At 39.0% G+C, this 24,724-nt stretch overlaps 1 protein-coding gene across 2 annotated transcripts in view; it reads right to left on the bottom strand.

Moving 5' to 3' along the window:
• Nucleotides 1–24,724, bottom strand: part of Dip-lambda (Dpr-interacting protein lambda) — a 211,322-nt gene that overhangs the window by 53,787 nt on the left and 132,811 nt on the right. For both annotated transcript variants that reach the window (XM_071717999.1, XM_071717998.1), the window contains one exon: nt 13,447–13,576. The gene's annotated coding sequence lies outside the window, so the exon portion shown is untranslated. The remainder of the gene's footprint in view (nt 1–13,446; nt 13,577–24,724) is intronic.

The following is a 24,724-nucleotide window of genomic DNA, read 5'->3' as shown; positions in this document are numbered from 1 at the left end:
TATAAAAACGGTAATATAGTCGCAACCGGTTTAGAAATTGGAGAGTTATATCGAATTGATATGTGAAAACACGTGTCCCTGGTAGAAATTGCCTTGCCAGCGCCACGACACTTGTCAGCGCCATGCAAGTTTGCCACGCCACAGCCTTATCCTAAAAAACTGGAAAGAGCCATATCAGGGCCATGTCCGCGCCTAATATGGCATTTACATAAAATTGAACGGGCGCAGGTCTGGATTTGACTGAGTTTCTAATGCGATCCACACTTGCGCCACATTAGGTGCTGTCGAGATTCTTCTCTTTGGCTTCTAGATCGACTTCTTAATTGTTTTAGAAATTATTAACATATGTACGTATGTTAAAATTGAGACAGGATTATTTTATCCTTCACCTGCCGCGGCCGGGGTTCTTCGGCTGGCAGGGCTCTACTAATTTATCTGGCAATAAATGATAATAAATAATAATAAATAATAAATGATAATAAATAATAATAATAAATAATAAATAATAATAAATAATAATAAATAAATGGTAAATAAATAATTTGGTTCGGCAATAAATAATAAATAATTAAATTGGGCGCTAATCAGTTTTAGAAGAACTGATAGGCTACAACTACATCTATCGTAACGCTGCTGACAGCACTGCGCGGGGATATATCGCGGGCCTGCGAGCCCGTCCCTAATTGGCCCGCGCTATCGCGCCGAAGGGCCGCGCGCCTGGGAGGGGCGCGTCGCACGTCATCGATTCCTCTATCGAGCGCATTTTCGCGGTCGTTCTCCGGCGTTGGCACGTAAAAATTTTGGAGGTTATCGCGCCGTTATCTGCTGCTGGCTGCCGAGACCCGAGACCCGAGCCCGGACGGATACGAGCCGATGTGAAAGAAGAACACATTTTCGGTGAGGTTGCCGTGAACATTTCGCGTGAATAAAGCCACGACACCGCCCTCCGGGTCGCGTTCTTGCTCGTACCGACTCGTACATAATTCGCGTTAACTGCCGAGAAGGCTTACTTTGGTGTTGGTGGTCGGTATGGAGAGCGAGAGGCCCCGGGATAGTCTCGTTGGCTTCGGGGGATCGCGGATTGAGATTGCAGGCTCCTGGAGATCGCGACCGTGGAAGGGACGCAGGCGACTACGTGGCAGCGACCTGATTTCGAGATCGCGAATCCACCATTTCTCGCGTTTTTCGTGCTTGCAACCGCGTGTACCATTTCGTGTATTATTTTGCGTCGTAATTAGTGTTGCCGTGTACTAGAGTTTGATTGAGAGTGTCGCGCGTGTTAAGCTTCGGAAACGTCACCCGGGTACCCACGGGTATACTCTCTTCTCCTTCTAACTCGCTGAGATAGAAAGAGAGCGGAGTATTGCTCGTGTGCACTCGGGTGATGTTTCCGAACGCAGCCTTATACCGGTGCGATATTAATTTAGATTTTGTGACCTGCATCTAATTTTTCCAAATTTTTTCTTGTTGCTATTAAGTGTGACCAACATCATCAGTGTCATGTAAAGGATAATTTATACATATTTATACAGATGTCTGAAAGCGACGACGGCGAAAAAATGATTTATCGATTTAAAATTGTGAGATTTGTTAAACGTGGGAGAAAAGATCTCACGAAAGAAATTGATATTGTCCCTTCAGCCTGGATTGACTGAGACGAGAAAACAAAAAGATTAAAAGTACCGTTTCTTCCTCCTCCATATACAAAAAAGAACATCAATGAACTCCACGATATGGTGAAACAAGAATCTGAAGTACCAGACTCATGGCCATTCTACAATATTGACATTGTTGGGCAAGCAAGTATGTAGTATGTACAAATAATATTTCCTTTTTTTTTAATAAAAGAACCTTATGAATATTATATCCGAACTGACAAAGGTGTTCACAGACTAGCTCGATCCAACAGATCACAGCTAACGCACATAATGGTGATGCACAAAAATTAAAACTAAATTCTAAATCTATAATTAAATTGCGTCGATCTGTAAATGCTTTATGTAGTTAAAAATTTTATTTTAATTAAAAATGGTAAACTAATTAACTTATAGGTTTCTATTAATTAATCGCAATAAATGTAATAAAATAATTATTTCAGAGACATTCACAGAAGCTATGGATCGTTTGATACTTCTTGGTCGAACTGAGACTGCTTTTTCGCAAGATTCGGAAGACGACGAAGAAAAAATAAAAAAAGCAGAGACAGTTTACCGACAACAAAAGTTGAAAAAAAATGTAGATGAAATTAAAAATCTTTTTAATGAAATTCCTGTGTTCACAAAAAAATCTTGCAGTCAGTCAGGTTTGATGCATTTTAAAATGTAGAATAATATTATTTAACTTAACTCCAACTAAACACAATCCAGGTTTTAATATTATATTATATTAATTGTAGATAAAAATAAATCTGCTATGAAGTCATCAAAATTGTCGGAGAAGAAGTTTACGGCTGTAAGGTCAAAATTATTGGAGAATAATGTTACGGAAAAAAGTATTATTGTACCAACTGCAAAAACATCTGAACCAGAACCAGAATCAGAACTATCAAATAGTGAGTTTTTTGTTCTTTATTTTGTTCTATATATTTAAAATTTATTAAAAATGTGTATCGTGAACATTATTTTGATTATTATTTTCAATGAGTATTTATATGACTCAGCTAATGAAGCTGAGCATCATATCGCAAGCAAGCTTAACTTGACTTCGACAAAATGATATTTATAAAACGAACTGTAGTAAATCTGCGGGGTAAGGACCTACGGAGAGTCGCACCTTAGAGACTATTTCTGCGTTCTATTTTCGTTTAGTTTAAAGTACAGTCTTCTCGCTGCTTCTGCGTACTTACTGCAATCAGTAATTAATAGTCGACGGACACATACACTCGACTACCTTTTTTTCCATTGATAGACAAAGGGAGACGCGAGATGCGCTCAATTGCGTTTTTTCTTCCAATTTCATAAATTGCTCCATTTTTAATTTTTTATTAAAATTTAATTTTATCGATTTCTGTACTGGGGTATACCACTGAAATTCTATCATAAACTTTTACAATAAGATAGGATGAGCTAGAATGTATTTAGGTGTACTCGCGAATAAAGGCCTTATAGTTATAGTGTTAAGTGAAAAGAAGTACAAAGTATTTGTTTTTTATCTGGAACATAGAAAATTAATAATAATTGTAAAACTGTCGATGTAATAAGACTGCGATTATTTGCCAAATATAAGGTATTTTATTTTTAATTATAATGGTGTCATTTTATCACCCTATTGAACTTAATACCACTTCCTTTATCTCGTTGATATAGAGTCACGTTTGTCATTGTATACATATTTATTTTCATGTTTCCTAATTTATGAGATAGTAGTTAATTTAGGAGTAGTAAATATTATTAGTTCAATTGACAGTCTGTTAAAAATAACTAATTAAATGAATAATCTTTAAATAAATGCATTATATGGATTTAGAAATTGTACCTTATTGGCGCCATGTTAGCGCCATACACGTGCCACGTTAAAAACTCGCTAGTCCCATGTCTGCATTATGATAGTACCTTACTGCCGCCATGTTAGCGCCATGCCAGCATCACATTAGATCTGTGGCGCTAGCGGGCAAAACGTGACGTTTCGAGGATGGCGCTTACCAGCGTGCCATGCCAGCTCCTGAAGTGGCAGTGTGGCACGCTGGTCAGTGCCATGCAAGCGCCCAGTCAAAATTTCTACCAGGGTAGTTCTTCTAAAAAATGCGAATGTGGCAAGCGCGGTCGATACCCTGCAATTATGGCATGAGAGGCTCGCACATCAGAATAAAAAACACGTAAAAAGTTTTTTAAAGAATTTAAATATTAATGTAGAAGTAGATAATGAATTTTGTGATGCATGTGCTTATGGAAAGCAACATCGTACAATGTTTGGTAAAAATACTGCTAGGGCTAAAGAGCCACGAGAAAAAATTTATTCGGATGTGTGTGGTCCTATGGGTGTAGATTCACTTGGTAAAAGACGATATTATGTCGTTTTTAAAGATGATTTTACGAGTTATAGAACCGTGTATTTCTTGAAAAATAAATCAGAAGTAAAATTAAAAATAGAACATTACTGTAATGAGATTAGAACGCAATTTGGGCGCGATATTAAAGAATTAGTTACAGACGGTGGTCGTGAGTACATTGACAAAGATGTTAATGAATTTCTTAGTAAAAGGGGAATAAAGCATACTGTAACGGTACCGTATACACCCGAACAGAATGGTATAGCTGAGAGGGAAAATAGAATTGTTATGGAAGCAGCGCGATCGGTTTTATATGCGCAAAATAACATGCCTGAATTCTTGTGGGCAGAGGCAATCAACTATGTAGTTCATGTATTAAATAGAAGTGGCCCAACTAAAGTTGAAAATAAAACTCCATATGAGTTATGGCATGGTAACTCAATTGATGTAAAATATTTTAAAGTATTTGGCACCGAATGTTTTGTACATATACCGAAAGAAAAACGGCGAAAGCTAGATAGGAAAGCGATGAAAAGTCACTTAGTAGGGTATTTAGAAGACTTGAAAGGTTATAGAGTATATGTACCAGAAAAGAAAGATGTAAAAATTACAAGAGATGTTCAGTTTAAGAATGAAAAACTGTCAACTGCGTATATAGAAATTGAAACTATGAGCCCAAAGAGAGAGCCGTTAAATGTATCGCGAGAAATTGAAACTATAAGTCCAAAGAGAGAACCGTTAAATGTATCGCGAGAAAGTATTTATGACGACGCGGAATATTTACAGGTCGACACAGAAGATAACAATGAAAAAACGCGAACACTACGTGATAGAACGAAAGTAAGAAAACCAAGCTGGTATGGCAGTCCGTGCGCCAATATTGCGGAAGTAGTTCCGAGAAATTACAATGAAGCCATTAATTCAAAAGAGTCTAAAAATTGGATTATTGCAATGAATGACGAGTTAAACTCATTAAAAAATAATAATACTTGGCAATTAGTAGATAAACCGAAGAATGCGAAGGTTTTAGGAAATCGTTGGGTATTTAGAAAGAAAGAATGCGATGAAAACGTGAAATATAAAGCCAGATTAGTAATAAAGGGGTGTTCACAACGCGAGGGTATAGATTATATCGAAACTTTTAGTCCAGTTGTACGATATGATACACTGCGAACAATATTAAGTGTAGCGGCAAGTAGCAAGCTAAAAATGCGACAATTTGATGTAAAGACAGCTTTCTTGTACAGTCCTTTAAAGGAAGAGATATTTATGAGTCAGCCAGAAGGCTTTGGAAATGGTACAAGTAAGGTGTGCAAGTTAATAAAAAGTATATATGGGTTGAAACAAGCACCCAGATGCTGGGGCGAACTTTTTGAGAAATTCCTAAAAGATTGCAATTTAAGGGAGAGTAAAGCCGATCCATGTTTGTACTATAGAAAGAAACGCGGTAAAATTTTGATAATAGCTTTATGGGTAGATGATGGCTTAGTGTTAGGATCATGCGAAAAAGAGATTGATGAGTTCCTTTGTAAATTAAGCAACAAATTTGAAGTAACAATTTTTGAAAATGTAAGAATGTTTGTAGGAATGGAAATTTATAGATTAAGTGATGATATGATCTTTGTAAGTCAAGAAACATATGCGAGAAAAATTGTAGAGCGATTCAATATGAGTGATGCAAAAGAAGTAAAAATCCCGATTGAGCATGAGTGGGATGCATATGAATCCAAAGACACTGATAGCAGTGTGCCTTACCGAGAAGCAGTAGGCAATCTAATGTTTTTGCAAGTTGTAAGTAGACCAGATATTGCGTTTGCGTTGAATGTAGCATCAAGAGCGTTAGATAATCCGACAAAAGCACATTGGAATTTAGTTAAACGAATAATTCGTTATGTTAAGGGTACTGCGAATTACGGAATTGTATATGGCGCAAATAATCAATTTAAAACTTTTTCTGATGCCGACTATGCAGGTGATAAAGAAACACGAAAATCCACAACAGGTGTAGTATGTATATATGGCGGAGCTGCGATTAGCTGGCAAAGTAAGAAACAACAATGTGTAGCTGTTTCTACAACAGAAGCCGAATACGTAAGTGCAGCAGCAGCAGCGAGAGAGAATGTGTGGGTCATGAGATTATTAAGAGAACTTGATGTAAGTGTGAGTGAGAATATATTATATATAGATAATCAAAGTGCGTTGAAACTGGTGAAGAATCCAGAGTTTCACCAAAGAAGTAAACATATTGATGTGAAATATCATTTTGTGCGATCATCTCTATGAAAGAGGTGAGATAAATGTATGTTATGTAAGAACTGAAGAACAGTTAGCTGATATTTTCACAAAAGTTTTAAATGTTAAAAGATTTGAGTTTTTGCGCAGCAAGTTAGGGATTATAAGCAAAGATAATGTTTGCATAGAAAATTAGCTTTTAGGGAGAGTGTTAAGAATTTAAATGTAAATCTAATAGGAAAAGCAAATTTCTATAGGCTAGTTCGAAGCATCACTCAGTATGTATTGTCACGAGGTGAGCGTGTCCTATGCGTGAACAATATTATTATAAGCTCGACACAGTCAGAACTCAGTCGTACACGAGCAGTCGCTGACTAATGACGTTAATGTATAGACTCCGTTTCAAATAAACGATATTTGTTCTTTGTGATAAGAAAAGTCTCAAAACAAACAAAATCCAGGCGTATTTAATTATTTCAAATATTAAAAGTTCTTTTATATAATTAATAAAAATAACTGTATATTACTAAAGATCACTTCAGTCTTTAGGGAAAAGATTATTTTATGCGAGAAAGGACTATGATCAACAAAGCATGATTTCCTTTAACAATTAATATTTTTAATTATGACTCATTTTCCCTTAATTATATTTACAACATCTTTGCGCATCGTATCATCATATTATTCATGAGATAAATTACGCTATGACTTGCGAATATATGATTGGAACTTGATCTTTTTTATTTTGTCTCAAACAGGTAAATGCCAAAAAAAATATTTTTCCCTCACGCAAACTTTTCCTGTAAGATTTTTGTCCAATTTTAATTTGAATCTTGTACTAAAATACAGATTGTGCTCTATTATTACATATCCCGAATTTATTATATCCGGTTGTCACGCTGTTTTCGATTAAAATGCCAGATTGTACGTTAAGCTTCGCAGTTTATCCTTCTTTGTCACTTTGTCGATTTTGATTCTCTAGTGCTTCTGTAGAATAATATCGAAATGGTGTTGTTTTATCGACTGTTTATTTCAGGGATTTATCTTGTTGAATATAGAGCAAATCTCAATTATATTAAAATCCAGCAATTTCAATGAGTTATTTCGGTACCTTAAACAATGAATATAATTAGCTTTATAATTAGCTAACAAATTTCTATTACAATTATCCGAAATATTTCAGTAACGTGTTCACAGATATTTGCAGCTTTTGAAAACAATACCAAGAGACAAGTCATTCAAATCCCATAACTCTACATAAATCAGCTCGATTCAAAAATATTCTTATTACTTCTTCCCCAGACAAAGGAGATTTTCAATATATGGAATAATTCAAAATGACGCTCTATAAAAATATACATGGCATATACGCCATTCAAACAAAATATTAAAAGGTATTTTTATAGAATCAATCGGAGAATAAATAACGTTACTGATGTTAAAACAATTTTCAGAGACGTGTTAATGGATCGTTTCCGCAATAACATATATTAAAGATACTTTTACAATAGCGAAAATAAAACGGTAAAAGAAATTTTTACGATCGATCGACGAGTGGAGCGACCCGTCCCGAGGCTTCTATATTAAATTTGGATGCTGTCACGAAGCTAAAGCCTCAAAATCCCGGCGTGGCCGGTAACACGGTATACCCGGTGTCGGCCGGTGATGGGTGGGCGCGAATTAGCACGATTAAGATGCTATCGCATCCGAGTGGACAGGGGAAGCCTGGGGAAGGATCCGTCGGGGCGTGAAGGGCGAGCACCGCATCAGAGGGGGTGGGTGCCCCGACCTCAAAGTAACTGGCAAGTGGAACGCTCGCAGTTGTAGTCTCGCGTGGGTATAATACCTATGGGGCGCGACAGTGGTGGCGGCGACGACGACCGGGGTATGATGGCGTACGGGAGGGGTTGGGGGGGGGGGGGCGAGCGTGTTGCTCCGGATTACGGGCGATGTGGTGCGGCCGGGACCCGGCCCGGCTCTCTTGATGCTGAGTTACGTTCTACCCTATATCCCTGGAGCTATTACACACGCTGCGCGTCCCCATAAATACAACGATACCCCGAATCGTCCCCGTTACCTCGCCTGTTGAGGCGCGTCCGTCAAAGTATCGCTCCTTGATCCCGCGCTCGATAATGGAGATCGATTTAGATTGACTGAACTTGAATGCCTTGTCCCCATAACTTAGCGTAGGCGCGATTACGATCGTCGATGACGAGTCTCGCCGTCTACGCGAGGCCGCTGATTTCAGGACGATTATTGCGTTAACGATCTACCACTGGAATTATTTTTTTTTACCAAAGACGTACGTAATTTATTGTTATCACAATTATGATATTAAATATAAATATAAATTATTATATTAAATATTTAGTAGATCAAGGAGGGCACTCTCGACGATAAAATTACGAATAAATCAAATAATAGAGTGGCGATCTTTCCTCTCTGTCTCTCTGTTAAAATAAAATATAAATATATGCGTGTGCGTGTGTCGTAGGTGTGCTTTCGATTATTACCGACGTGAATTCAATATAAAGGATCATTGCGATGTGTAATTATTAACATAATATTTGCCACGCACACGCACGCACTTTGGAAGTCGCGGATGGTTCATGCAAATATCGAAATTACGGTCGCGATATAATCACTACATTACTGCAGTTATCGCAATAGTATTAATCGGATGAAAATCCTAAATCGAGTCGTGATCTAACCACTTTACAATCGATTCACTGCGAAATTTGAAGAATATAAAAACATTAAATCAATATCTACAGACAAATTATTATCCGCTTATTTTGCTCTCTCTGCAAGTTTAATTTTAATATTATATTTTGATTATCGAGAAAACATTTTCTATAATTGTTTTTACCATTTATTAAACATTATAATATTATTAGAAATTTCTTCAAAGCCATTAAAAAAAATAGATTCTTTTTCTAAATCAACAGATTCAGTTACAAAAAATATTAAACTCTATACGTTTTTAGGAGAACTCATGTTTTTGTACGAACGCAAAGGTTCCTTTGTTCGCGACGTTGTCGGACACCTGGCTCCCGCACAAAAGAACGTATTCAGACGTATTCAGATGAAAGGGTTATCTTGGGTCGTGGCAGAGAGCAGAGGTCCATCGAAGTCAAAAGGTTGCGGTGTCCGAGGACAATGCCGGAGGGGCGGTGACGCTATCGATAGCGCCTGTTAGGTTTTGTATTTGTCGTTATCGCCGACGCGTTCGGAAAGGGTCACACGATAGGAACGACCGGAAAGTGCAACCACGTGCTCGTTAGCTACCGTACATGTTGGCGAACTTCAATTATAGGACGCTGGAGTTTCCCGTAGGACATCGACGCGCGCGTGAACTTACGGAGACTCCGCCGTAACGTGTTTGACTTGTCTAACAAATAGCGTGAAATTGGCACGGTATTTTTGTAATTATAAATTCAAAATTACTTCCTATTACATACACCCTGCAAAGCTGACTTTAATCCAGTTGTACAAAATTTTTTCTATGGATGCATATAGAAGCTTCAGTGCGGTATATTTTACTCATTAAATACTATTAAATTCATGTACGTGCACATCATCATTATAACTTATATATTAAAATAAAAATTATTATTATTTTCTCCTTTTTTCCTCTTTTCGTCTGAAATATCGCAGTTGCGATCTCGCAAGACGCATTACGATAAACGTATTCTATTAAATAGCTACTTAAAAAAGGTCAAAGATACGAACTGAGGTATGTTTCAAGTGGAAATCGAGCGTTTCGAATGGCACACCGCCTTGATTTCAGTAACGAGAAAATAATGTAAAAGTAGACATGCCTCTTCGCAGTATGCATTGTGCCACGCTTACGCTTTTTACTTTGCCAATGAATCGATAAGCGCTGAGAGAGGGAATTTATGGGACCGAACCGGAGCGCATATCGATGCGTCCGTTCGCGCGATCAATCGGACCTTTAATATTATCGAGATGTATGATTGCGATCGACGGCCGCACGTATCGTGACGACTGCGCAGCGACTCGGCGAAATTTAATTTCGAATAATAATCTGCGGTCGTGCATGACGGAAAAGTGCGAGAATATTACCGATATTACGTTATCGCCGAAATTTCATTCCGGCAATAATACCGCGGTTCCCAATGGAAAAGTGAGAATGTTACTGATATTGTATTGCCGGTGGAATTTAATTTTGACAATAATCCCGCGATCAGACAATGTATGGCCGAAAATATACGGTTAATATTAAAACGTTGACAGCGGCCAGTACCACAAGAAATTTAGCGTAATTTAGCGCTATTCATCGTGATCATGCGTTTATTATCGACGTTAACATCTGTTATACGTTTTACGTTATTTTGCGATATGACGAACGTGTACCTATGTGAGTTGTTTTCGAACAAGATATATTCATTCATTGAATTCCAAATATTTTGCAAAACCTCTTCATTCCTCACATTTTTATAAATTATTCTCAAATTAAAAATTGTAAACATACCTTGTGATAAGCTACAGACATTCGTTATGCTATTTAATTCCACGACTGCCTTTTTCAAAACTCATGAGGGACCGCTTTGTTATATGATAAATCGATAGATATTCAATCACGCTATTACACACCGCCGAGCAGCTCGAATGCGCGCGAAATTGATGAAAATACGCGGCACGAAATCGCATTTCAGTTAAAATCCATCGGCCCTTACGCGCGCTGTAAATATGCGTGATACCGGTAATTATTTCGTTCTCTCGGTGCTCCCTTCATCGGCCGGAAATCCGCTGCAGTTAATGCGGACAATAAAACCAGTCAGTTCGACTGGCGTAATAATATTGCGGCCCGAAAACGTGTCGACCGAACTCAATTTGCCGGCAATTCGTCGATCAGCGCGCTGTCGTCCGCGATAATCCATCGAACATCATAATTTTTACGAATTTTAAAATCGTCGCGAACGCGCGACCGAGCGCGATAATGAATTTTTGCGCGGGATGTTTCGGAACTATTGAAACATTTTCCGCAAACATTTCCCAGAGATAACAAATGCAAATACAATTGAATGAACAAAATTGAAGATACGTATTTTTAACTAACACAGAATACGTTATGTGAAAACATTTTGCATTGAGAGGAGAAGCCTTGAGAAGTTTTCTCGAGTCAATTAGATTTTCGTTAAGGAAAATCCAAGTTTAGTTGATGAGATATATAGACGATAGTCCGGACATATATATCGATGTACACCGATGGAAATTGATAAATCGTATTTTCCACAGCGACGGAGAGATCGAAAGGCATGAACTAAATCGAAAGCCACTAAAATCTCTATTTGACTGATGTACTCTCATGGTATCATTGGTCGCGAATTCATCGATACTTGAGCGAAATTTCATTTGGTCGGGACAACCATTAATTATGCGCGCATATTAAATGTGGGCAACATATTTTAGTCTTCGTATTATCCACTCGATCATGACCGCGATCATGATATATTTGGCCAATTTATTTAACTTTGTAACAAGCGAGCAATAAATAGTATTGGAAAAACGAATATAAAAGTGAAAGTATGGAAAGAAGCATCTTCAACATTTTTTTTAACGATGAGGAAGAAAATTTAATATAGAAAATATAAGGAATGTTATTAATGTTAAGTAACAACTTCTGGTGACGAAATTTCCCATATAAAAATGTAAAACATATTTAAAAGCGTAACTCTCATGATAATCGCAAGCTTATATTTACGCAACTAAAAATAACAGAGTTTTCCATTTCCAATACTTAATGAGAAATTAATTTCCTCTTACACATATTAATTCCTCGAAAATCCGTGATGCATTAAACTATCTTCTTGCTTCAGAGTTCGTATAAAGGTAGACATCCAGCCCTTATTAAGGGTCCTCTCATCGCAGCACTCGCTAACTTTGCACCAACGTAACGCACGTGGTCTCACATTGGAGCACACGGCCGAAACTTTCCAACGCGAATATATCGAAGATATTCGCTATTCAGACCTCACTCGAACGGTCAAGTAGTATACCGCTCGGATTCGCGCCGTGTGGAGTGGGCGGATTTCCGACCGGCCCGCGGCACGGTGCGCGGCGTGGAGTTTAAACTGTCTGCGAAGTTGGCTGCCGCGCGCTCCCTTTTCCAACCCTTCGGCGCTCTTTATCGTCAACTCCGCGAGCGTCGCTTTCATCCCTCCTCATCGGTGAGAGATGCATTTAACCTGCGTGCGTATCCGTATCTCCCTCTCATTGTGAATGTGTACGTACGAGTTGACCCAACACAGGCGAAACTCACTCCCGGTCCCCGGTGTGTGTGTCGAATTGCGGTGAGGTGCTTGGTACAACGTTTATGTGCGCGTGCATGCCCGCCGTTAAAACCGGATAACCCACGAAATATCGGGGCTGGAGTAAACATGATTATCGTCGAATACCTCCCCTCGAAAGCGCGTCCCCGGCGCGATTATACAATTCATTTATTGTGCCAACGTTGCGCGCACGGAGTGTATTTGTTATTTAAACGTGGCACCGCGACGCTAATTTCAATTGTAAATTTTGGATGTTAGGTTTAACAGTTAATTAAAGATTCTCCGCCTTTTTGCGCTACTCTATGCGCAATTCCGCGATGCTTCTGAATTTGGAATAGATAGGTATCACGATACTGCTAGTTCTGGACTATATTAGAGTACTCTGTAACGCATGAATATACCATTAATACGCCTGTAACGAGCGAGCAAGCGAGCGAGCAAATGGCTTCGCGATAACGCATACGCTGCAACAAGATCCTTCCAATATGACCAGCGGCGATACATCGATTATGCGAACTTGCAAATTGGGAGAGTGTGTCCCGAGTGCACTCCTCTCTCTCTCTCTCTCTCTCTCTCTCTCTCTCTCTCTCTCTCTCTCTCTCTCTCTGCGCTTCCTCTCTCTCTCTCTCTCTCCTGCTTTATTAAACTCTTGAAATTACATTCCGCAGCGCGCGAGCTTGATAACGACGTCTCGTTTTTCGAGCCAACGAAGCAGCCCCTCATCGACGAGCGTGGGAGCGCGATTTGCCGGTCGATAACTAATTAGTCGAGCGCGCACGAGATTTTTAAGCTGTCGCAACTGGCGCGGAAGGTTTCTCATTAGAATGATGGTTATTCTCTTCCAACGTTTCAAATGATATTTAAATCCTACTCCCGAGATCTCCGCTCTCCGCAGTGTGGATACTCGAGGCGCTTACGTTCTGAACTTACCTATTATCCCCTAGAAGTGACCCGTTAGCCGCTTATCAGCAAGTTATCAGCTTCCCAGGCTAATTTAGGCATGCGTTTTTAGCTTTTCGCTCCGTTTTGTAGCTAAGAACTCTTTTCTGCTCATGCTGACCTGCGAGAACAAAAAAAAAACAATCCCATATTGAGTGTCCACAAGATTATTGATGTACGCAGATTCAAAGAATAAAGATTATTTGCGCATTGCTCTAAGCTATCACAATTAAACGCAGTTAATAGCGATAATCATTTGCAGTAGAATATATTTACATATCTCAGATTTTATTCGTTTTATACATTGTACTGCAATTCTCCTGCAAGAAATTTTACATGTGTCTGACAATTTTGTACACGGAACTGTAAAACATTACAACTCCCTCATGCTATAAATGTCCTAAAATATTCTACATATAACATTTTGACTTAAACGGATGATAATTAGAGAGATCCGCATTTCCGCAGAGCCTGGAACGCACGTTATTCTTTCACGCGACCTAAAAATCTTTCTCTCTCGTCGGTAATGCACGTAGCGGCAAAAACTAAGTATGCCGTTCTTCAATAATTGCGAACGCGAAACCTCAATCCGCCGGCGAAAAATTTAATCCGGAAATTTCGGTTCTACCTGGTATTTAGGTCGGGCTGCACTTTTACCGCACGCCCAATACTTTCGAAAGCGCGTGACGCGCGTACGACGGCACGTGCACGCGAATCTCTCGCCACTGAAAGCCTTGCATTTCAAACCACGGTAAAGCTTTGTGGTCTACCCGGTTAAAATTTTTACTTTCGGTGAACCAACTGTCAATCATAAAATTTAATCGCTTCAAAAAGCGAACGTCGTATATGTGAAGCATTAATAAATGTCGTCCTTCATACTTTTAGCAAGAATTAAAGGTCCTAAATTTTTGTAAAATACTATAAACCATAATATTATATATATATATATATATATATATATAAACACATGTATGTACATAATAATATTTAAGAATATTTACCATGTCTTTAAATTTATAGATATCTTAAATTCAATTTAAATCAATCGTGAATATAATTTATAAAATGCTTTCCATTTAGTTGTATTTTCATAGACGTCTGCCCGAGAAAATCTCGCGAAGTACGTCCTTCGAATTTAAGCACCATGTCAGTCCGATGAGTAGAAATAAAATAAAATGGCGATTCTCCCCTATCAATCAGCCTGATGTTACCGCACATAGATCATCGAGGTCATAAATCTTCAACTCGCGGTCCTCGAACATTCGCGCACCTCGACGAGTTCGTCCAAAGTATCAGCACGTACGCGGCGCATCCGCATTTCCGAAGAAGCATGCGGTGACGGGGGCTCCGCTGAATATTTAAAGCCGCCTTTGCCGCTTAGATTACGCGGCGGTCGCCCCTCGGCACATTCGAAAGCTACAATCTATAAATTCGGAGCGTCTAGAACCGTGGAGAATCGCCTCTCGTTTTATCTCTTCCCTTTCTCCCTATCTCACCCCCGACTCTCGCTCGCGAGGTGAGCCGAGGGCTTTCCGGGGATTAACCTTACCCGCGACTCCGCGCCAGTAATTTCCAATTCGACTGCCCGACCTGATCTCCGTGTTAATTAAACCCCTCCTCGCTAGTTATGTTGCTATCGATAGCTCTCGTGAGAGAAGTTATACAAAGCTGAAAAGTTTTTAATCGAATATAATTGATTTCGAGCGACTTGAGTCTGTTGCATTGGTGAATATACGCGACGGTATTTTGTATATATCCGGTAATACCGTTTATCGGTGCCAGTATAAAGCATTCACAATAAAATCAAAAGTGCGCGAAATCTGTTTCAGTAACAGTATTTTATTGTTTGTATATATACAGGAAGAGAATATTTATTTATAATAAGCTAGCATAGCACCGACATGAATCCGTCGATGAATAGGCTGATAAATAATCGCTCATTCGAAACCGGAAGATTTCCAGATTTTATGATTAATTTATGATTAATTTAAGATCATTTAAGTCAGGGATTGACATCGTTGTTTCGTATTCTCTTTCCGTCTTACTACCAAGCTGAAGATGAAAAGAGAATGCTTAATTGACTATGCTTACCGTACTGGATGTTAATGCGATATTGCTTGCTTAATTGTTCCAAGAACATACTCATATTCAAAACCAGAAAGATTTTAGACAGACGGGATATAGAACGCGTATCAAGATACTCCAAATTGCTCTTAATTTGAGTGTAATTTAGATACAAAGACATTAAAGAAAAAACAAAGTTAACATCAAGTTAAAATCAAGAAGTTAATTATTCGATAATTTAAAGTAAATAATTTCGCACCGCGATATACGTTTAAATATATTTTAAGATAATTGTCGTTCCGCATTTTTCTCACATGTAAAATAACTATCCTATGTTCAAGATAACACATACGAATATATCAAAATATATATTATCATTAATGTCAATGTTCTCTTTCCCGTTGAGTTCGCATTACTCGTTATAATTAAGCGTCGCGTTACAAATAAATATCTACCATTACCACGGTGCATATTACAGTAACCATAGCAATTCCCATCTCGAAATAGCCGTAACGCGCGGCGCGGTTCTGTAAAACCATTCAATTACCAATTTTCCACATACAGCTTTTGATATGGTTTTATGCTTTATAATTATATTAAGTTGTACAACACGTCACGTTCTGTGTACTCTTATGAAATAAAAACAGTCATTTTGTGTTCTTCTTTTTTCTCCATTACCTCGTACCTTCCCTTCGCTTGCTCCTTTTTTACCGTCCTTTTCTCTCGTCGTTGCTTCTTGCTTTACTTCTATATACTATACTAATTCTATACTAATTCTTTCACTTATCTTGTGCAACTTTCCATTCGCGCTTTTTTTGTTTCAAAACTAGAAGAGATTTCTAATAATTTTTACAATTTAATTTTACGCGATTAATTTTAATTCGTACGAGTTTGAGATAGACGGCTTTGTCCGTTGCTGACCGTTCGCTTTATTACACCGCGTTTTTATCCTTTTTTTTTTGCTAGAGATTCGTAGTCAAGCGAGTGGATTTCCATTCTTTCATCGCGTTACATTCCACCCCGCTTTTATCCTCGAATTTCGCCCCGCTGCTTTTTTTTTAAATTATATCTCCGCCCGTCGCGTTACTTATCCTTTACTTCGCATTCGCATTCCACGTTTAGCGCTAAATATGACCGGCCGGGTTGGCTTCATTCGCGTAATACAAAAATCGCGCTCGAGAATTAAAAGTTAAACAACTGTGTAAACGTAAAATGCACCATACACGTTTATACCTCGGAGTCCTTTATTCTCTTACGCTTCGTCCCTCTTTTGTAATCTTCAACATTTTTCCCTTCACGTTCCGCGTTTCGGTTTCTCCGACGTTGTTCTCTCTTTGGATTCTTTGATACGTCATCCTCGAATTTTCCCTACGAATTTTCGCTGTCATCTCCTTCCCCGTCGACGCATCTTCAATTTTTCATTTCTCGATCGGGCGCTTTTTCGTTTCCTGATATTTGCGCTTCCCTCGACCGTTACTCTCTCCCTCTCTCCCCTATTCTCTCTTCTATTTTCTCTCGTCGATTCGTCTCTTCATTCGATTCCATAGTCCGATAGTCCACACTTTCACAATTGCACCGCTACGCGCAAGTCTATTCCTCGCTTTGTCCGCTTTTCCATCTGCTTAGCAGTAAAATCTGCAGGGAAGTGAATAGGAAATTGATATCGTCCGACGACCAATTCTTATCCTTTTTTTTGTGATGTCGAGTTTCGCGTACAGTACGAAAATTTTTTTTTAATATTCCCGATGATCCATGATATGAAAGCTAAGCATTGAAAATCAACAATAATTCATAAATTTTATTGCATCATATTTTCTTATTTATCTAATGTCGGAAAATTATTTTGCTTTGTAATATTCTTTTGATATTTCATGTTTCATATTCCGAGCAATTAAGTATCATGAACAAGAACTGTTTAAATATTATTTCAGCTTTAATAGCGAGAAACCACATCGCGGCATTTCGCTACATTTATGTTCGCTTCGGCATTTCAATGAGAGATTCTCTTGTAACCGCCGCTAATGTAATATTCCGAAATGTCTCAGACGAAAGGCCAAACGTTCAAGATATATTTTACGATACACGAAAGTGCATTCCGCTACAAATAAAAGCAGCTGATACGACTGCAACGATATTGCTTTTCTTCTCGCAGTATTATTATGCCACGTTCAACCAGGCAATTTGCAATACTATACAGTCAAAAGATTGGGCCGCATATTAATGCGAAAATCACAATTGACAAGATACAATGATACCTAGTATTGTATATTAAAAACTCTATATGATTTATGAGTTAAAAGAAACGTATCCAAACATTTATTATTCGGATATCTAATAAATAATATATAACATTTAATATACGATTTATATTTTCAGAGAAATTAATGAAGAGCGTATTTGCTTATTAAAATACTAATTACATTTGAGTCGTATAATATATGTAACAATTGGTACTAACTAATACCAATTCAGTAATGGATCAAATTTATTTCAGAATATCATCATTAGCGTACGGACTAACGCGCAACAGGCCGTTCACCTTAAATATCGATGTTTAACGGAGGATAACGTCCTCGGACAATCGCGGACGAAATGCATGCGATGGCGCGCGCTAAATTACGACGTGAGTGCTGTCAGCGCGAGAGAACGGAAGCACGGCTTTAAATTGATTTACAGTCGTACAATCAAAAATGCAAATGGGTAATCAAGCGCGTATTCACGTGTCCGCGCCGAATGCCGATGATACGGCGTTCACGCCGCGTCATGATTACGCGATATAAAATGATATCAAGCTCGCGCCGCATTGTCCCACGCATCTCGCCTGTACTCTTGGAATAACAGGACATTTTCTATAATCGCAAATATCACTCAACGAGGTATACTTTGCTCACCTCACACACACACACACACACATATTCACCAATATCGAAGTTATAAATGTATGAAATAATAAACAAGAAAAAAAATACATGCACAAATTTCTAGATAATTATTTTCTAAATGGAATATCGCTTCTGACAATAACAAAAGCACACCTTCAATCTATCAAGGTCTCTCAAAGCCAATACGTTTCTGATAAATCGTTCAAATATTTTGATTCACAAATATGCATTCGATCACCTTTGAGCGGAAATTACATTTCACGCATCTTCTTCTGTGTCGCACAATGTAGACTCACTCGAAACATTTGACAAACAAAAATTATCTTTGCTCTCTCAGTGTGTTGATCGCTACCGTTATACTATTCGCGATTACGAACCGCAAATGTTGAGTGACATCAAATATTTCTTTTGGCTCGCAGTTTGGATGCTGCGTGTCCCGTAGTATTTACAATATACGATTGCGTGGAATAATTTACGCAAATCGACTGGAAAGCGATAAATTACCGATTAATTACTATTAAAGAGCACCCCGTTAAATCAATCAATCGCGCCGTAATTCGTGTTTACGTTTTATTCGGACGGAATATATTGACCGCTGCGAGAGCGTTGCTGCGAGGGACCTCTTCTCCCCGGGTATTGTTTGGCGCGTGTATGGCGATGTGTGCGGCGATTAAAAATAATATTTCCACTCACGCGGTCTTTACGCGCAAACAATGCGGCGCCGTTGTACAGATGGCTCGCGCTCTGCATAATTTCTGGTAATTTTAGATCGCCGCGATAAAGCGGCGTGTTCCAGGAGAAAAAGGGGTCCGCAGAGAAAGAGAGAGAGAGAGAGAGAGAGAGAGAGAGAGAGAGAGAGAGAGAGAGAGAGAGAGAGAAAGAGAGAGAACCCGTGGACTCTTCAAAGCTATTACTCGCATGCGTGCGTTTCTTGTGATGGGGTACCGGGCGTTAATTTTATGGAACAATAAGTGCGCCGAGAATATACGCTATAACCGATCGTTATGCAAACTCGAACTACTCGAGATTCGGCTGTGCGTATTTTGAATGCCGTACCTTAACGTAATGCATCATATTTTATCGCAGTTTCGAGGACTCCAAATCTAAAAATCGCCTTATCATACGTAACGCATGAATAACGTTATGAGTTTAACGAGATGACTGGTCGTTCACTCGCGCTAATTATTCAATATTAATTTTTTTACGTCGAAAAAGAATACTACCCGGAGTATGATTTAACAGTTGAATTATAAACGTATAATCGCTTCGATCCCGAAAGAGTGGAACAAGGATAATCGCGTATATGTATACGTGCGGGTGTGAGAGACAGTAGAAAACGCGGGGCGCATGAGAATTAATTTTGCAATGGCCGCGGGCGCGGCCGCCTCGAGTATCCGTCCAGAATGCGTTATACGTTTTTATTATTTCTCAGGACTCATTGTACCCGGTTATTGATTCTCCCGCAGCGCGGCGGAACCTAGCTAGCTGCGATCGCAATAAAGGTACTCCGCCGATAACTCGTATCCTTGAGGATACAACTTCATAATAACGCAAATCGAAACGTTCCCCATTATTTGCGCGAAGAATGGCCGTCCTTAATGGCTTTGGGGGTGGCGCTTTCTGCATCCCCATATATTACCGGTGCTAACCTGGCATAATATACAGTATACAGCGTTGCACGGATTAAAGCCGCAACATTTAAATAAAGCGTTGCGTGACGATAAGAAAATGGATAATGCATGACAATAAGAAAACGACAATAAAACACGCGTTGTTGTACGATAAATTAAGATCCTCGCGTAACGAAGAATATCCCTAAAATAATTGACGCGGTAAAAATAGTAATCCTGTGTCAGTAAATGTGATACAAAAAGTGGAGTAATGTGATTACGAGACAATATCGATTATAAGTCAATTAAGTCTAGTCGTTTGAGACGAGATGCACGTTTCTTAGACACAAATATCTTTCGATTTTTTTAGCTTGCCAGGAAGCGTCTCGATTCCAAATTAATAATCATTCCCGGGCTATTCTCGCGTCCGCGGAAAGTCGGGGGAAAAACGAGCGACTGTTATTGAGACGTCTCAAAAAATACCGCGCAACGGAAACGCGTTATGAGACAATGGCCACGGTCGCCGATTGTCAACGTTGGCTCTTCATACTTCGTCGAGACTCGCGTCTGAATGCCGTTCATAGAATCGGCGCGGCGCGGCGTCCCGAGACCGCAGGAAGCTCGTTAGGCATCGCCGCGGGTTCTTTTTCCTTTGAGACCGACCGTCTCGATTCGTCTTTCTGGCCCAACTCATGTACCGAGCGTGTGTACATCATGTGTAAATATATCGTAGTATTCCATACGAAATGCTCCGTAAGCTCGTTGAAAGCGCCGTCCTTCCGGCGCGGCTTGTGATTCCACTAATCACGAATGTCTTTCGTTAAGCAGGAAAGCCTTAGTGGATGAAAAATCTGCAGCTCCAGAATGCCGTTACTTTATAAATACGGCTTTGTATATATTTTCTGCATTATTTAAAAAGGAATTCAATATCGTATTTTTTAGATAAAAATTCTTCAACAATATTTAAGCTTAATTATAATTTTTACGCAGTAGTATATTTGTATTTATATTTCCTAATTAACACATGTTATATTACTAACTTAATTGTAAGTCGAATTAAAATACCGCGAGTCGCACAGATATACATACGTATTTCGGATCTTCCTATAATTTTTAAAAATAAGACAATCTGAATCACATGTAAGTTATCTCAATTTAAAAATAATTTTTCTTTTTTAAAATAAGAAAACAAAATGAAAGTTTCTCGCCGAATTGTCTAAACTTTACGGATTATTTGTGCCAAATCCAATTTGCGCTAAGATTTTATTATGACAAATCTCGTCGGATATCTCTAACTTGATTTTATTATAGGAATTTCGTTACGCCGAGTATTGTTTTTCGATCAAACTTCGTTAAAGTAAAGCTCTCGTTCTGGTGATTACAAAGAAATGCCGTTATACTAATAGGATTCTGCACACTTAATGGAAACGGAAGGATATTAAATGCTTCAGATTTTGTTGGATATTTTTTACCGTCGATATTAAATATTGATACTTTTCACGTAAATCTACCTAACCCCTATTGTTTCTCCACGATGGAACTTTCCGGGCACAATTTCCTGGCTGGAATTTTCAGGATAAAAGAATTTTTACATTTTTACGTGCAATTTGAAATTTTTCAGTTGCGATGCGATCTTCTTTCTAGCCGAACTCGATGAGAGCAAACGAATGTTTAGCAATCACGCGTAAAGTTTGGTATTTTTGTATCTCCCAATTGCTCCTAGTGCAGTAGAATATTCTTAATCGCACATCGCCGACTTTGCGGCTCGTTTTGTCGCCCTTATTTCTCGCGTCGCATCCAAATTGACCAGCTGTCTCGGGTGATGAGAGCTGGCCAGCTGATAGCATAAAGTACATCCAGTTTGGGCCGGAGTTGTCCCAGCTGGTCTCAGCATCAGTCATCTTTCGCTTATCTAACTTCCAGGATGCAACACGCCGAGCCGAACTCGCCGTCCATCGCGCTCTGGCAAATAAGAATGACGTTGTAACTTTGCGCAGTCACGACGCGGCGTATGCGGCCGGAGACGCGGGGGAGCTCGGAACAAGAGGGATCGCGCGATTCCGGCGTGGGGCTGCTGATGAGGCGGCAGGAAGCGCCGCGATCCTCTCAGATAAATTCTTCGACCGGTCTTCGCAGCTTGAGAGACGACGTCTGAGCGAATTTGAAGCCGGATCTCGATTCAACACGCGCTGAAGGAAGATCCTGATGACGGGGAAGATTGCGACTGTCTCTCGGATGGATTTTTCATTCATGATTTTTCATTCGGACCCCGTGTCGAGAGCGCAGCGGAATTTCGGAAGAGCTCACGCATCTAATCTGCATTAATGCGCTCGCTGCGAGAGAGGACTCCCTCCCTGCGGATTGATCCTGATTCCGTACAACGCGTCAAATAGAAAAAGTGTTCGAAGTTCGATCGAAATCAAGTACTTATTACGATATATAAAACGACATATTGTAATCCAATCGCTTCATAAATCATTCCGTGTAAAAATTACATAAAAACAAAATTTCAATAAATTACCTTAATATTTAATATAAAATATTTGCAGGAATTCAATGTGATAAACGCAACGACGGTTGTTCCGATACGTTTTATTATAATTATTGTGATTCTTTTGTGTTTGAATCGCATTGACGGAAGCGAACCTAGGAAGACTATCTATAACGAAACGGAGTAGCCCGAGTTTTAAGATTCAGACAACAGTTGCGTCGTTACTAATAATTAGGAAAATTAAAATGATTAATTAAAGTATCATTATTAAAAGGTCGATGGATAAATCATTCTTTATGAACTCTTCGCTCGTCGTCCACCGTGTCTACTTCATTATCACCAGAGAGGATCACTTAATGAGAGACGGCAGTCCATGTTATCATTTCCCCTTCGAGTTTATCGATCCAATCCTATCTTCTGGTCCCGCCAGAGCTTGTCCTTTGACAAGTTCAGTTCGACAGATTAAATCTTCGTCCGTATTCGAACTCTCCGAGCGAAGTCCTTAAGACTGTCTTATAATCGCCACGGGGAAATATACGCGAGACGCGAGAGACCATTAATCAAGTCCGATAATGAGACAATATCCGAGACATTCTCGAACAGTCAGCGGCGATAAGAGAATCATGTGAGATCATTGCGACACTATCCAATGTTTCGAAGAAATATAGTAAAACTTCGCTCGTCGGCGAATTCGATTTTTCGCACTTAATAGTCTAATTCATTTATTACTAACAATTGTTAGACATTAAATATAATACATTTGTAAAATTTTTCGTATCTTAAAAACGATTACTTATTTTGCATTTGTTTCACAATATTTCTCGACATTTTTGTATTATTTTTACTATAATTTTTTTCTATAATATAATATGTACATTTTTCGGGGTAGTTTTTATGATAAGTCGAACTTATTTTATTTAGTTTTAAGATTCTGCGAAGCTTATCTTTGAGTAACCCATCAGTTTCCCTCGCGAGACCGATGAATCATATTTTATGAGAAGAACCCTAAAAAGAATTGTGCCAAGAAGAATACCCCGAAATCGAGTAGCCAGATGATCGGAGAAAGAAATCCTACTAACGAACATCCTGTCACAGAGATATGTGACAATGATTTCCGGCTGAGAGTTCTCGCGCGAAAAATACGCTCGTAGAGTAAGGAGCAGGGGAGCGACAGGAAGTCGCGCTCCCGTAGAAACGTCTCAGAGAATTTCACTGTACTTCCCGGGGTATGATTTGACGAACTTTCGTCTCGGCGAACTGGCGTGGTATAATAACGGTAGAGGATCTCGATCGATAACTCGCCGTTGCATTGATTGTTCCTTGAGCGAAATTGCCCGTTATCTCATCGCGCGTGCCGGAAACGCCGATAGTCTAACGAGGACACTTGCAAAACGCTTCATTGTCGGACACACAATGGGGCTGCTTTTTCATATCAAAAATTAATGAGAAATATAGATCGACGAGAAGAAAGGCTAGAGATAATTAGACAATCTCGAATTATCAATGTTTTGGTAATCAATCATCTTAGAAGAGAAATGTCATAAATGTAAAGAATTACTGTACAATAAAACTATTGATCAGACTTTTTTTAACAAGGGTTGCACTTAGGTAAAACAAAGCTGAAACAAAGGGATAAGAATTTACACGATACTTCTAATATTCAGATCTAATAAATTCAAGAGAGCCGTCCATCCTTTTCCGGTCTACCTTTTTTCCTAAAAATAAAATCTTTTTACTCTGCTTTTACTGCATTCTTTAATCTGTAACATTTTGTTTATCAGTAGCCTGATTTTACTGCGGAATTATACCAACGCTTTTATCCGAGTTCCGTAGGAAGAACGGAATCCGCATCTGTTATATTTAGTTTCCGATAGAAAGAGGAAATAAATGCATCTATTGGAGAGAAACGCACGAAAACCGAATGATACCATCCTGTATGTTGCTGATGACAGATGCGTTTGCTACTGGGCGACATTACAAAAAAACACACTATCGAAATCCGTTCCATCGGACTGTGCCGCGATGCGCTCGGCTCCTTCCTTTCCAGACACGAGTGCAAGGGAATGCTGTTGAAACATAATACTACATGAAAATCTGCGCGCTCGGACAGAAATGAAAAATATCATGGATTGTTTGGTTTTCACAATGGATACGTATGCAAACTTTGCTCAGCTAGATAGTTCGCGTGTGACAGACGTCAATTTTATGCATTATTAACTCGT

The sequence above is a fragment of the Temnothorax nylanderi genome, unplaced genomic scaffold (assembly GCF_030848795.1).
Source record: "Temnothorax nylanderi isolate EJ_2023f unplaced genomic scaffold, tnyl_v1.0 TNYL_tig0234_pilon, whole genome shotgun sequence".
Lineage (NCBI taxonomy): Eukaryota > Metazoa > Arthropoda > Insecta > Hymenoptera > Formicidae > Temnothorax > Temnothorax nylanderi.
The sequence above is the reverse complement of the archived record's forward strand: the minus strand, read 5'-3'. Positions and strand labels throughout refer to the sequence as shown.